The sequence below is a fragment of the Protopterus annectens genome, chromosome 8.part0 (genome assembly GCF_019279795.1).
Source record: "Protopterus annectens isolate FY-2018-M chromosome 8.part0, PAN1.0, whole genome shotgun sequence".
Taxonomy (NCBI): domain Eukaryota; kingdom Metazoa; phylum Chordata; order Ceratodontiformes; family Protopteridae; genus Protopterus; species Protopterus annectens.
The window spans coordinates 135945534-135959548 of record NC_056741.1 but is presented as its reverse complement, the minus strand read 5'-3'; positions in this window follow the sequence as shown (position 1 = coordinate 135959548).

Below are 14015 nucleotides of genomic sequence, written 5' to 3'. Positions count from 1 at the left end.
GTGCACTGACTTCTAAGCTTTGTTTACTTACGGGGTGAGTGTTTTCATGTGTTTGCATGGCATGGGTCTGTGCTGAACATACATATTTTGGGGTGCTGTGGACTGACTGTTAAGCCAGTGTTTACCCAATGGGCACATGTTTGCTCTGTGTGCTGCAGTGCTTAGAGTATCTAAAAGGTCAATGATGTATTAATTAGCATTGATCCTTGCTAAACTTTAAGTAGGGCCATTAAATGATGCCAATGAAATATTAGGCAGGTGCACTGCATCATATGTAGCCAATCATGCAGGCAGCACCTACATTATAACACTATAAAGTATGCATACACCCTGCAATCTGATTTTCCCCCAAACTCTGCACCATTGGAGTACAGACTTGGGAAATTTAACTGAAAGAATGCTAAGGGCTGCTGCAGGTCTACTACATTTGTATGTGTTAGATGCTGAAGTCAATGCTGCTGCTGCTGCTGACAATAGGCCTGGAGAAGCAGAAGAGTGTTCAGGCTCAGGATAACCTTTCAGAAGCCACATGAGATGGAAATTGTAGAGCGCTACAGGGTGGACAGGGACATACTACAAGAACTCACTGAGCTCTGCTGCCCTCAACTCAGCCCAGAGCCAACAGAGGGGAACCCATTTCAGTGGAAACAAAGTTATGGGTAGGCCTTAAGATAATAGCCACAGTTACCCTCCAAAGACCAACTGGGGACATGATGGGGTCTCACAGGCATCATCATCCAGGGTCCTCCACCATTTCTTGGATGCCATGCTACCACACGCCAGTGAACACATATATTTTCCCCTGACCCCTTAGGTGAGGGCCAACAATATACAACACTTCTCCTGTGCAGCACACTACTCTAAAGCACTGGGTGCTATAGATTGTACTTGCGTACAGATCAAGGCACTACCCAGTGAAAAGGGTAGAATGTATGTCAACCACATGAGGTACCACTCCTTAAACTGCCAAGTCATGTGCTGGCAGTCCTGGCAGCTGTCATGACTTCCATATCTGGCACACATCACAGCTGTACCAGATGTTTGCTAGGGGGAACATCCCACATGCACCCACACCCATGGAAGAATGCCATAATGAGGCACGAGCACAAACAAGGAACACCATAGTGCATGTGTTTGGGTTGCTGAAATCACAGTTCTGGTGCCTCGATATATCTGGTGAAGTCCTGCAGTACTCTCCAGCCACATGTGCACATATGTTCACAGTATGTGTCATGCTAATCAATATTATCCTGTAGAAGCAGCTGCAGCAAGATCAGCATAGGAAAGGGATACACTGCCCCCTCCCCCCATCAGTGCCTAGGTCACCACAGCCACACTCACAGGAGGACTCTGAGGAGAAGCCCCCCTGATGATGTCCTTGTAGCCATTCATAGGCATGTCCAGTATGCCCTGGCACTGGCTAAGAGACAATGCATAGCACATTTACTGACAACCTAGGGCCCTAGGGACTGACACCTTACCCTTATTCACATCCATATAGTAAATTAGATGCTGCCAGGCAACCCACACAACCTGTACCTATCCATGTATTGGCATCACAGAGTCAGCCCTGAACTACAGTTCTGTCAACTGCTGCATTCTCAAGGTAAGTCTCTAACCTATACAGTAACTGTAAGGATTACTATAATAAGGTATCGTATGCATGTATCCACTGCTTTTATGCAAGGAAATATACTGGGCTATTTGGTCAGAGTTAACATCCACATGGAAAACTGATACCCAGTCCAATAGTATGTGTTTCTTAATTTTCACTAGGCCTCATGGTTGAAATATTCACAACATCAGGCAGGGGAGATGTTAAACAGTGGGCACACATAATATTTGGACTACTGTGTACCCCAGCTGATCATGTGCTGTTGTTCTCCCTCCCCCAGCACAGCAGTGAACCCATATAACCACTTTTAACAGGACAATCTCAGGGCTGTAACACAGATAGTGCTCACACAGTGTATGTCTCGGTTTATGCATGATAACAATGTACACATGTATGCTGTTGATTGTGTGATGAATGACCCCTTTCTGTCTAGTGACCTGTGTGGCTCAATGGACTAGGGAAGCTAGCATGGATGATGGTTCTGATGGTTCTAATCTGGAATTACTCACTTGCATGTGAGGTAGTAGTACGTTGGTGTTTTCACAGAATTTCACACCTCCCAAACTCTTAGTGCAAGAAATCTGGACAAAGCCAAAAAGACTGGGGGAACAAAGGCTCAAACATAGGGACAGAGTTTAAATATTGGTCACATAAACCTAGACAGTTGCTGAAATTAAAGATGTTGCAGTACTACATATTTTCTGATGGAAATAAAGTGTAACACACAATGGTTTGCCTATACTTAGTAGAATGTATTGATATCAACATTCAATAAAGCACCACAAAACCACAAATGTGTGAGGAACAGACCAAACATGAGAGAAAACTCTGAAAATTATGTGAAACTCAGGACAGGTGAGAGGTATGCAAACTGTCAGTTTGTTGGTGCTATAACATTACCAACCTTAGTCACATATTTGTTACAGCAGACAGCTGGGGAATGCTGTGGACATTTGGAGTGAAGTGCAATACTGCAGAAATGGGGGCAGATGCTAATGTCTGTAACATACAAAATCACTGACTGGAATACAGGTAGGTGTGGCCTGGAGTCACTTTAGAAGTACTGACAGTCCAAATGTTCATGCCCGTACACTTAGTAAAAATGAATGCAATTCTGTTGGCCCTTCAGTGAAATTACCTGTTATGTATAACTGTCTATACATAGAGACATATACGTATACAGATATGATTGTCAGTATGTCTCTCTCACATATATAGTTGTATAGTATATCTATAACTATGCAGTGTCAAATAGATATATAGTGATATATATATATATATATATATATATATATATATATATATATATATATATATATATATATATATCAGTGTATATATATATATATATATATATATATATATATAACTATATATATTTAAATGATACATAGACTCTCCCCATATATCTGCATAACACATATACATATCACACCTACACACACAGCTGCATTTATATATACATCCCTGTTATATACAGAAATATGTGAGTGGATGTCTGCATTTTCCGACATACCCTAATAATGGTGAGTTCAATTGCATTATAAAAGAAACTGACACAAATACTAAAACTACATGTAAGAGATCACCTTTAACAAAGTTGGTATCTGAGTTTGTTGAAACTTTTAATATAGTTGACATAAATGAGTATTCTATCCCAGATTCACTATTCTTTACACATTTTTCCCATAGACATAATACATACTCTAGAATAGATAGAGTGTACATAACAAAGGATTTAACCTCTAAATTAAATAAAGTCAAGACAATTTCATGTCCATTTTTGGACCATAACACCATAATGTTTGAGATAGACTTATGTTTCAAGAGAAGGATATCAGTAACAAGAATACCATCTTACATAACAAATCTCAAAGATTTTAAGGAATTTTATATTAAAGAGACACAAACATTCCTAGATATAAGTCTTACAAAAGATGTATCTGAAGTATATATATGGGATGCATTGAAAGCATACCTATATGGAAGAGCGGTGGGATGGTATAAAAATAAACCAAAACAGTGGAATAAGGAATTAATGGAATTACAGTCAAAAGTAGATAATTTAAAGCTTGATATTCAAAATGGAAGCACCAACTTAATAAAAGAACTAGAAGATACTAATAAAAAATACTCAGAAACGCTACACCACAAAACAATGATCAACTTAGAAAAAATTAAACTATGTTACTATTCAATGAACCCTAAAAACCAATGAAGAATAGCAAATAGGACTAAAAAGATTATTAAAACAAATCAAATCAAGGAAATACATAATATAGAAACCAAAAAGAAAGTATCTGATTTAGAAAAAATACTAGAAGTTTGTAGGCTATTTTTTCATAAACTTAATAATCAAAATGAGAAAACAGAAACACATTCAGCATTGAAAGCTTTTCTCAAAAACAATGTTAAAGTTAGGTTATTAGAGGAGCAGGTACAACTAATAGATAAACAAATAACAATGACAGAACTTAAAGCTGAAGTAAATAATCTAAAATTAAACAAAGCTGCAGGTATAGATAATATCACCCCAGAAATGTGTAAATTACTATCAAATGAGGCTTTGCTGTTGTTATTGAATGTCTTTACATCAGTTAAAAATGGTAAAGACATTCCTCCTTCTTGGAAGTACACATTAATATCACCAATTCTGAAATAAAATAAAGATCCCAGTGAATGTTCATCATACAGACCCATTTCACTTCTTAATATAGATTATAACATTTTTATGGTAATACATGCTGCTCGAATAAAACAATTACTACCACTTTTGATAGAGGAGGATCAAACAGGTTTTATAAAAGATAGGAACACTTATGACAACATTAAAAGAATTATTTCCTTAATTGATTATATAAATGTCACAAAAAACAAAATGAATGTTATTAGCTTAGACATAAATAGCGCATTTGATTCAGTGAACTGGGATTATCTGTGGTTAGTTTTAGAAGAATATAGCTTCTCAAACAACTTCACTTTGTTAATAAAATCATTACATGAAAAATCATTGGCTTATATAAAACTGGGATCTTGTCTGTCTAAATCTATTAAAATGACTAAGGGCACAAAACAAGGCTGCCCTCTTTCTCCGTTATTGTTTGCGCTAGTCATTGAACCCTTAGCAAATAATATATGTATGGATAAAAATATTGAAGGAATACAACTAGACAACAGCCTAGAGCTTAAAATTCAACTTTTTGCTGATGATATTTTAATTACCTTAAAAAAATAATAATAGCAGTTTAAAAGCATTATGGGACTCAATTCAAAACTTTCAAAACTTTTCAAGTCTTAAATTTAATGAGAACGAAACAAATGTATTGCTTATAAATACTAATAAAAAATATCTAAATAAAAAATACCATAAATATATCTCTACCAATAATATAATTAAATACTTGGGAATTATAATAACTAACAACCAAGATACTACAATTGAAACAAATTATAAAGAGACCTTAAATAATATTAAAAATCTAATACAAAGATGGAATAAATTCTTCGTTTCAATGTCAGAAAGGCTTTATATAATTAAAATGATCATATTTCCAAAAATTCTTTATGTCATACAAGCTTGTTCTTTGCCACCAGCTAAATCGCACCTAAAACAATTAAATGATTTAATGGTAAGATTCCTATGGTATCCAAAAAAACCAAGGATAGCTATGAAGTATCATCTAGATGATTGGGATATAGGCGGCATATAAATTAATATGCATTCATCTATTATTAAAACAATATCATTATGGCTAAATACAAAATATACATCAAAATGGAAGCTAGTTCATGAGAGAATCTTGTTAAAATCAGGATTTGTAGTAGCAAATAAGTATACAAATTTCATACCAAACAATTTTCTATGGCTGAGGAAGGAATATATGATGATATGTAAGAATAAAAATATAAGTTCCAAATACATTACTTATACATTAAAAGTTTTCCAAAATCTAATTAATAGCAATCCTGATATTAAAGCATGGTCATTTCTTTTATATCCAGTAGCGTACACACAAGGTAATATAATAACATTTAATATGGAAGTAGTCAACATGCTTAAAGAAAAGGGATTAATATATTGGCATCAATTGCTAAACTCTGGAAAACCTCTGACAATAGACCAGATTAAACAGAAATTAAATATGGAAGATAGTTCGTGGTTACATGTACAAGAATTAAGACAGTATATATTAAGCAAACAAGAAACAATGCAACCATCGATAAGACAAAATGTTCCTAACCTTATAGAACATATAATATTACTAACGAATCAACCCATTACTGGAAAGGGATACTTATCATCTATTTATAAAACAAACAAAAAAATAAAACTGCATAATAATGACAAAATATGGAATTATTATAGATCAGTTAATGGACATGTGCCAAACGATAGAGATAAAAAACTAATTCTTCTCTCTCCAAAGCAAACATCACTTTCATTACATTGGAGACTTTTTACATGGCAATTCATACACATATCTTATGTAACCCCTCATAAAATGGAACTTATGTTTAAGAAAAGTATTGGCTGCTGGAGATGTGATTTATCAATAAAAGCAGACTGGCAACATATGATCTACGAATGCCATTTGATTAAACCATATTGGGATAAAATAGATTATTTTCTGCAAATGGTATTCAATGATAAATTCCAGATTTCCAAATCTATTATTTTGTTTAATGTACCTGTACCCGACTGTGTGCCAAGAACAAAATATGTAATCTTATGGACTCTCCTAGCTATTGCAAGGAAGAACATTACATCAAACTGGAAATCCAAAGCTTCTCCAACTTTTAAGCAATTCATGAATATGGTGTCAGAAGTATCGCAATTGGAAATGAACACTATTAAAGGAAGAACTGAAAAAACTACATCATTATACGTAGCATGGCAAAAAGTAACTGAAATACTGGAGAATAATGACTGCAGCAGATTATAATCAGGAAACAATTGTATAGAAAGTCAATGATATGTCAACAATAGACACCCTTGTAAATACTTTATTTTGGTTTTAATGTTTGATATCTGTTTAGAGGTTTTAGCCTACCTTTTTAAATAATTTGTAAATACTTCATTGTCATAAATAACCTGCATTCATGTTTTCTTGTTTTTGGAAATGAATAAAAATATTTAAAAAAAAAAAAAAAAAAAAAAAGAAGAGATATGTCACAACAAAAATAATGGTGAGTAAATTGCACTATAACACAGCCATAATGTTGCTCAAAGGATCCAAACTAAGGGTGCAGCAGTACATAATCCACTTACCTACAGAACCCTATGCCTGCTGGTTGTCACCACGCAGACAGACACAGGTGAGCAGATGGTGTAATGTATAATGGTGTCAACACATGTATGGACAGGGCACATTGTCCTGCCCACAGTGTTGCCTATCTAACTGCAAGCAGCCACATATGGCCATACTAGTAACTGTACACACATAGCTAGGATAACAAGGGTTATCTCACTGTTAGGATACTAGATGCAGAAAATAGTATGAAGCAATTTCACTCTGCAGGCCACAGATGCTGAGCAACACAAGCCTAGTTTGTGTACTGTACAAGTACTGTGCCTGTAATAACATATACAACAGACTTAACCTGTGGCACATGCAATAAGTACTGTGATCTATACTGTATAAGTCCAGATAGGTAGGGGTGCTAATCTCACTGCAGCCCACAAAGGACATGACCTCATTGGTTTCTAAACTGCCTTCTTCTACAAGGCCTGATGATGTCAGCCAGCATAAGACTACCAGCTGACAGTATAGTATCAGACATAAGCTGTGGTGCATGCAATAAATACTGTGCTCTATAGTGTACAAGCCTATATAAGTAGTAGTCCTAATCTCACTGCAGCCCACTTTGTGCATGCACCCCACAAAACATCAGACATACCATGGCACATGTTATAAGTACTGTGATCTGTAGTGTATAGGCCTAGATAGGTAGGGGTTCTGATCTCATTCCACCCAGTATGGTGCATGTGTACATCCATATGGCATGCGTATGATAACCTTTGTAATTTAAACAAAGTTAGGGTTTTGCATTATTTTATTTGCATTTGATTATATGCCCCCCAAATTACAGACCACAACAAGTCTTGCTGATATCAACAAGCATTATATGTTCTAAACTGATAATACTAGCAGACATGAGTTGTGTTGTGTGCATCAGGTACTGGGATCTGTAGTGTGTACCAGTACATAGGTAACTGTTCTAATCTACATACTTGCAGTATGTGTGTGCCTTGGTGTGTCCTGTATGCAGTGAGTGGAAGTGATACTAACCTGAATGAGGCAATGTTTGTGTTTGAGGCCGTTACAGCCATGTACATCATGTTATGGTGCCATAGGGCATGTGAACTTAACTAGCATAATGGCCATACAGCCCTCACAGAGACATCTCTATACCCCTTGATATAGGACCAGTACATATTGCCCCAGTGCAAGAGGGACTCAGGCAGACGATGTGTGTTGAGATGATGGCTGGCCAGTCAATAAAACAGCATTTGCTGATATGCACTGAGGTGCTCTGTGTACCATTATGCAGGGGCTGTTGCAAGGGTGTGTTTGTTGCTAGACAAATGTCTCCCACAAGCATGTAGTACTAACATCACATAGTAGGTTAATGCCCTTACAGTGAGTCATCCATCTACCATGCTCCCTACAGAAAGGCAGAATATGCACTCCATCAAGGTCACACCTTGCCCTGTAGTGGACCTTATCACAAATTATGAATACAGGAGTATGCTGTCCACCACCATTGTCCTTGGTAGACTGTCATACAGATGTGAACCATGTGGAGCCATGCACAAATACTGCTATCCCTTTCTGAAGCCATATTTCTGCTGTACTGCCATGCCATACTGTGCCACTTCACTGCCATCATGTGTCCACAGGTTATCAGACTCCTGGAACAGAAATATACACAGGTCTGTGACATACCTGTCATTGTGTAACAATACTGCCAGTACAACAACATACAACATAAGCTCCACAACAGTATGTTGTGTACTCATGACACATGCCAGCATACAGTGTATGTTGTTGACCACTACAATTGGTATGGAAAAACAATACTGCATTACACAAGTGCATGTCAAGTAATTCACCCTGTGCATCAGACACAGAGCTTCATTCCCCCTGCATCAATGGGAGGGATGACAGGGATGTAGCACAGATATCATCACTTGTACAGGGTGATGTGTTGGGGTGATGGAGGCATAGGCTGGCCCAAATAGTTGACAGCATGTGTCAGGAAGGGAAACAGGTTAGATGGACCATGGTGAGGTACCATGTGTGTCTATAGGTGACCTGCATGTGACAGTGGTGTGTGAGTGTGTGCATGTACACAATCAAGCTTGGTGTTAGTCATACATGTGTGTACATTGTACAGCTGTGGATCGTACATTGTAGAGTAGACAGTTCACTGTTTCTGGCTCTGAACATGAGAACTGGCTCTGCCAGTAGTTGCACTGGCATCTCCATGCCCAAGATCAGATGCAGTGCAAGTTCCTGATGGTGACTGCTGTCTGCTGTGTTGTGTCCCCATGGGAATGCCCAGGACCATGTGCCCATGGCCTGCCACATTATGATGTAAACAACACACTTTCCCTCTGTATTTCTGGATGTACTGCCACTATAGGAATGTAACTGTGCATGGCCGTGTGGACTCTCAGCAGATGGCATTGCTGACCTACATCCATGGGATAGACACCCAACTCCAACCACATGTTCCAGAATAGACAATGTGTGAGTCAAGACAGACACTGTCTCAGCCCACCATCTGTCCACTGCATCAGTGAACCAATCCAGGGTGTCCCCAATGTGGTGGAGGCAGTCACGTATGTCAGACTGTGCTGCATCCATAACCCTAAATATACATCTGGTGTTCCATTCAGAACATGCCTGTGTCACCATGATGGCCCAAAACATGCACCAGGTAACCCATAATGTGACATTTGTAACAGGTGATGGATTGTCAGCAGTCCTCCTATGAACACCTCTGTCAATCCACCTGTGTGGGACTTCACCAGCTTTCTGGCTAAGGCCAGTGTCTTCAGTCACTGAAGCCATAGTTGCCACACTGGCCTGTTCAATATCACCACCCTTGGACTGTCCCATATTCCAGGCCTGTGGGGACTGGGTATGTGTGGGCATACTGACTTTAAATTGTGACATCGGGAGCAGAAGAGGGATGTCAACCTCTGGGGCAGATTCAGTTCATGCAAGAACACAAAATCATAGAGATTCCTTGATTTTGTCAATGTAAATGCTTTGGAACAGCTAGTCAGTACCCCCACAAGAGGTGATAATATATTGGACTTGGTATTAACCGACATGAGTAACCACTGGAGCATCCCTATAGTATCATCCTCCCTGGTAAGATCTGACCACAAAGTGGTTACTTTCAAAGTCACCATCTCCCCCAGTCCCCCTCTAGCTAGGATCAGGCATAAAAATTTCTCCAAAGCTGATTACATCCTCCTGAGGATGGTATAAACAGCTTCACAGACCCCTCCCCCTTTGTAGGAACTGGCACCTATAGCCAAAACTACACCATAGCACTATATGAGCATTTTATATAGATACACAGAATCAGGAATACCCGACAGGACTAAATCATCCTCCGTAAGGAAGAGTAAACATATCTAGTGGACATCTGCAATAAATAAACTCTATAACAAAAGAAAATAATTGCTGACCAAGAAGGAGCAGGTTCCCAATTGGAAGTAATGTCTCCTTAGTCTGAATAAGCAAATAAGAGCACTAGTGAAATCATCCAAAGCAAATTTTGAGTCCATATTGGCCACCTTTACTAGAGACAATCATAAGGTCTTCTTCACATATGTCTGCAACCTGAAAGGAAGCACCCAGATCTGTTCAGAACTTGGGGTCAAGGACACAACATATTCAAATGCTGTAGATATAGCAAACTTGTTGGTTGACATATTCAGTGAAACCTTTACCCTTCTGTCCCCCATCAGTAAATCAGAACATCCCCAGTACCTGCCCCCTTACCCTTGTATCTAGGGAATAGGTCATCACTGCTCTCTCAAAGGCAAAAAATACAGCCTCCATGGGACCCGATAACATCCCAGGCTGCATCCTATGTGAACTCAGGCAGGAACTTGCAGCACCTTTAGGCACCCCATTTGATCAAAGCCTGAGTACTGGCTTCATCCCAGCTGAGTGGAGGACAGCCACTGTCATCCCTTTACACAAAGGTGAAGTGTCCACCGATCTGGGAAATTATACACCTATCAGCCTAACTAGCCTGATCTGCAAGGCCATGGAATGGATTATCATGGACCTCATTAACAAGGACATTGACAAGCTCCAAATACTTGATCCTACACAGTCTGGCTTTGTCAAGGGGAGGTCATGTCTGCTAAATTTGGTCGACTTCTTTGAGACTATCACCAAAGCTATAGATGAGGGGAAGATGCTGCACACCACCTAACTTGACCTGGCCAAAGCCTTTGACACTATTCCTCACTCATGCATAACAGATAAACTCCCTCAACTAGGCATCAATCCATATGTCACCAGATGTGTGACATACTGGCTCACTGATAAAACCCACGTAGTCAAAATAGGGGAAGCCACCTCAAGCAGTACACTCGTAACAAGCGGAGTACCCCATGGTTTGGTCCTGGGGCCTCTGTTATTTGGCATATACTTTTCTGAGGTGCAGGCCAAAACTAGTGGGCTATGGCTGACCACATTTGCAGATGACTGCAAGCTGGGTGGTGTCATCAGTTCCCCTAGTGATATGGACATCCTCCAAGAGGGTCTCACAAGTGACTGGTGCCAGAAACATGACCTCAGGCTGAATACCAAAAAATGCATTATCATCCCCTTTGGGAAGAGTGACATCCTCGCAAATTATCACATCAGTAACAATGTCCTAAGCATGCAATCAGTCATGAGGGATTTGGGCACCCAGGTTGATAGCAACCTTACTTTTGACCACCATATTGCTTCCGTTGTATGGAAAGCCTTCTACATGGCCCACCTCATAAGTAAGGGTATCTCATCCAGGGACAAGGTCATAATATCCCTGTATTCTTCCCTTATAAGGCCCATTATTGAGTACAACACCTTTTTTGGCATGTACCTCACAAAGCACATGCAGCAGCTGGAGAACCACAGAGGTTCCTCACCAGGAGAATCCAGAGCTTCAAACATCTACCATACACAGCTAGGCTAAAAGCCCTATCCCGCTACTCAGTTTCATACAGACTCCTCAGAGGTGACCTTTGTCTGGCATACAAGGTGATCATGGACCCCACGTTGATGGGACTGCTGCATATCCGCAAGTCAAGCTCCACTCAAGTAACCTGCACACTCTCTCAACCTTGTCTGTGACATCAAGAAGACTTGTTGGTAGGCCAGACTTGTGTCCCAGAGACTCGTCCATCTGTGGAATAGACTCCCTCTCCACATCAAGCAGAGTCCTCTTTTCCCCTTTTTAAGTGCAACCTGAATAACTGGATGGGAAACAGAAAATGTACTCCTGGAATTCCACCCATGTCCCTGCTGGACAGGAGCATTGAGTGCTGATTTGTCTAAACATGGGCTAAACTCTTGGTTAGGTTATAAGGGCATCAAGGCCAATAGCATAGTAACCTCTTATGATCCCAACAACCCCACCTATGCCTCACTGTGGCCACCATCATCATCAGAGTCCAAAGAGACACTGACATTAGGTTGTGTGGGGAAAGACCCCCAACCCTCTTGGTCATTTGTGGAAACCAAGACAAAAGCAGTACTTTACTACCTGCACTATTATGTATGGAAAATCCACAAAGAAACTTAATAATAATGAGGATCCACAACTGCATTATCATTTTCACATCTTCCCATCTCCACTTTCATGCACAACAGACTTTCTCACAGCAAAATACACTCAAGGCCTTTATAAGAAGCATGACAGACAAATCAATTGACACTTGGCAAGTACAATGTACGTTTTAGGTATGCAATATGGCACAATACCTGATAAAACAACACATAAAACCCAGTACACCTATCATAATAAATATATACAACTACAAGTTTGCCTAAGGTATGTACCATTGACCTTTTGGTATGTGCAAGGCATGTTGGATTAATTGCCTCATGTACACCAGGAGGCTTATTCACTCTGAACTATAACTGCAAAAGTGTTTCTGCTCATTCAACTACACTCCTGTGATTACAAACTCTATACTCCTATGATTACAAACTGTAGGAAACCTAGGTAACTGTTCTAGACGGGAGCATACAGACATTCTACTCTGGCTAAACACAACATTAACTGTACATAGGGAATTGTCCTGGCCCTTACCCTTAATAGCATACATATGTTCCATAACAAAACAGTATCAAGCTTTACCAGGAGGAAGACCATGGCCTTGGACAACTCCTGATGGACCTGTAAAAAGGTGAGGGTGAGGTAATTTCAGTACCACCACATGTTGCAGCACAATAAGGTAATAGCTGCATATATCTCACATGTACAATAGCTACTGTGTTACTTGATGTATTGGTGAAATTGAGTATGAGTGTACAATTGAGCTTAACCCCCCACAGCACACAGAACTGAAACCCACGTAAAGGTATGTACAACCTGACAGAATTACTGCTACAATATTACAATGGTGATCACAGTAAGCTTACCTGCATGATCCTCTGCTGTGGAAACTGTGTCACCCACCTCCATGATGTATGGTGTGATGGATGTCTGGGAGCTATTGTGTCCCTAGGTTCACCAGGAATTCCTCAGTGGCCATGAGTGGTTGTTCCATTACAGGCCCACCACTAGTGACATCATGATGCCTGGCTACATCAGCTGCACTTCCTGGTGCAGCATTCACCATGTCTGTAGTGCAGTGTCAGACCTGCTCATATGCCCTGTCCTGGTGGCCAGTCTCATTCACATCCTGGATAAGGTCTGCCCACAATGCAGCAAGCTTTCACTGTTATGCCTCCCCTTGTTTAGGAGGATGTGATGATGCTCCCATAGTCCTTGAAGTATTAATTAATTCTATGCATCTGAGAAGGGGGCACATCATCTGTGATACATTAGTCCTAAAACACATTACAGGATCAAATACAAGGATGCCCACTGTGTACAGATACGCCAGAACAAAATTGCTGGCACTATCCACTGCTTACCCACACATGTCATACCCCACAGTGTGACAACATACTACATGTGTATATACAACCGAGATAGTATCATTACTAAAGTAGTTCCCTGTGTGCCATGAGTGATCATGCTGTATGATCATACACCCAACACTCCAGTCCACTGTGGTGTGTCCCCTATGGCCAGCCCCCAAATATGTTACATGAGCAATGCCAGACAAATAACAGTGTGCTATTATGATCACTATATTGGGACAGTCCAA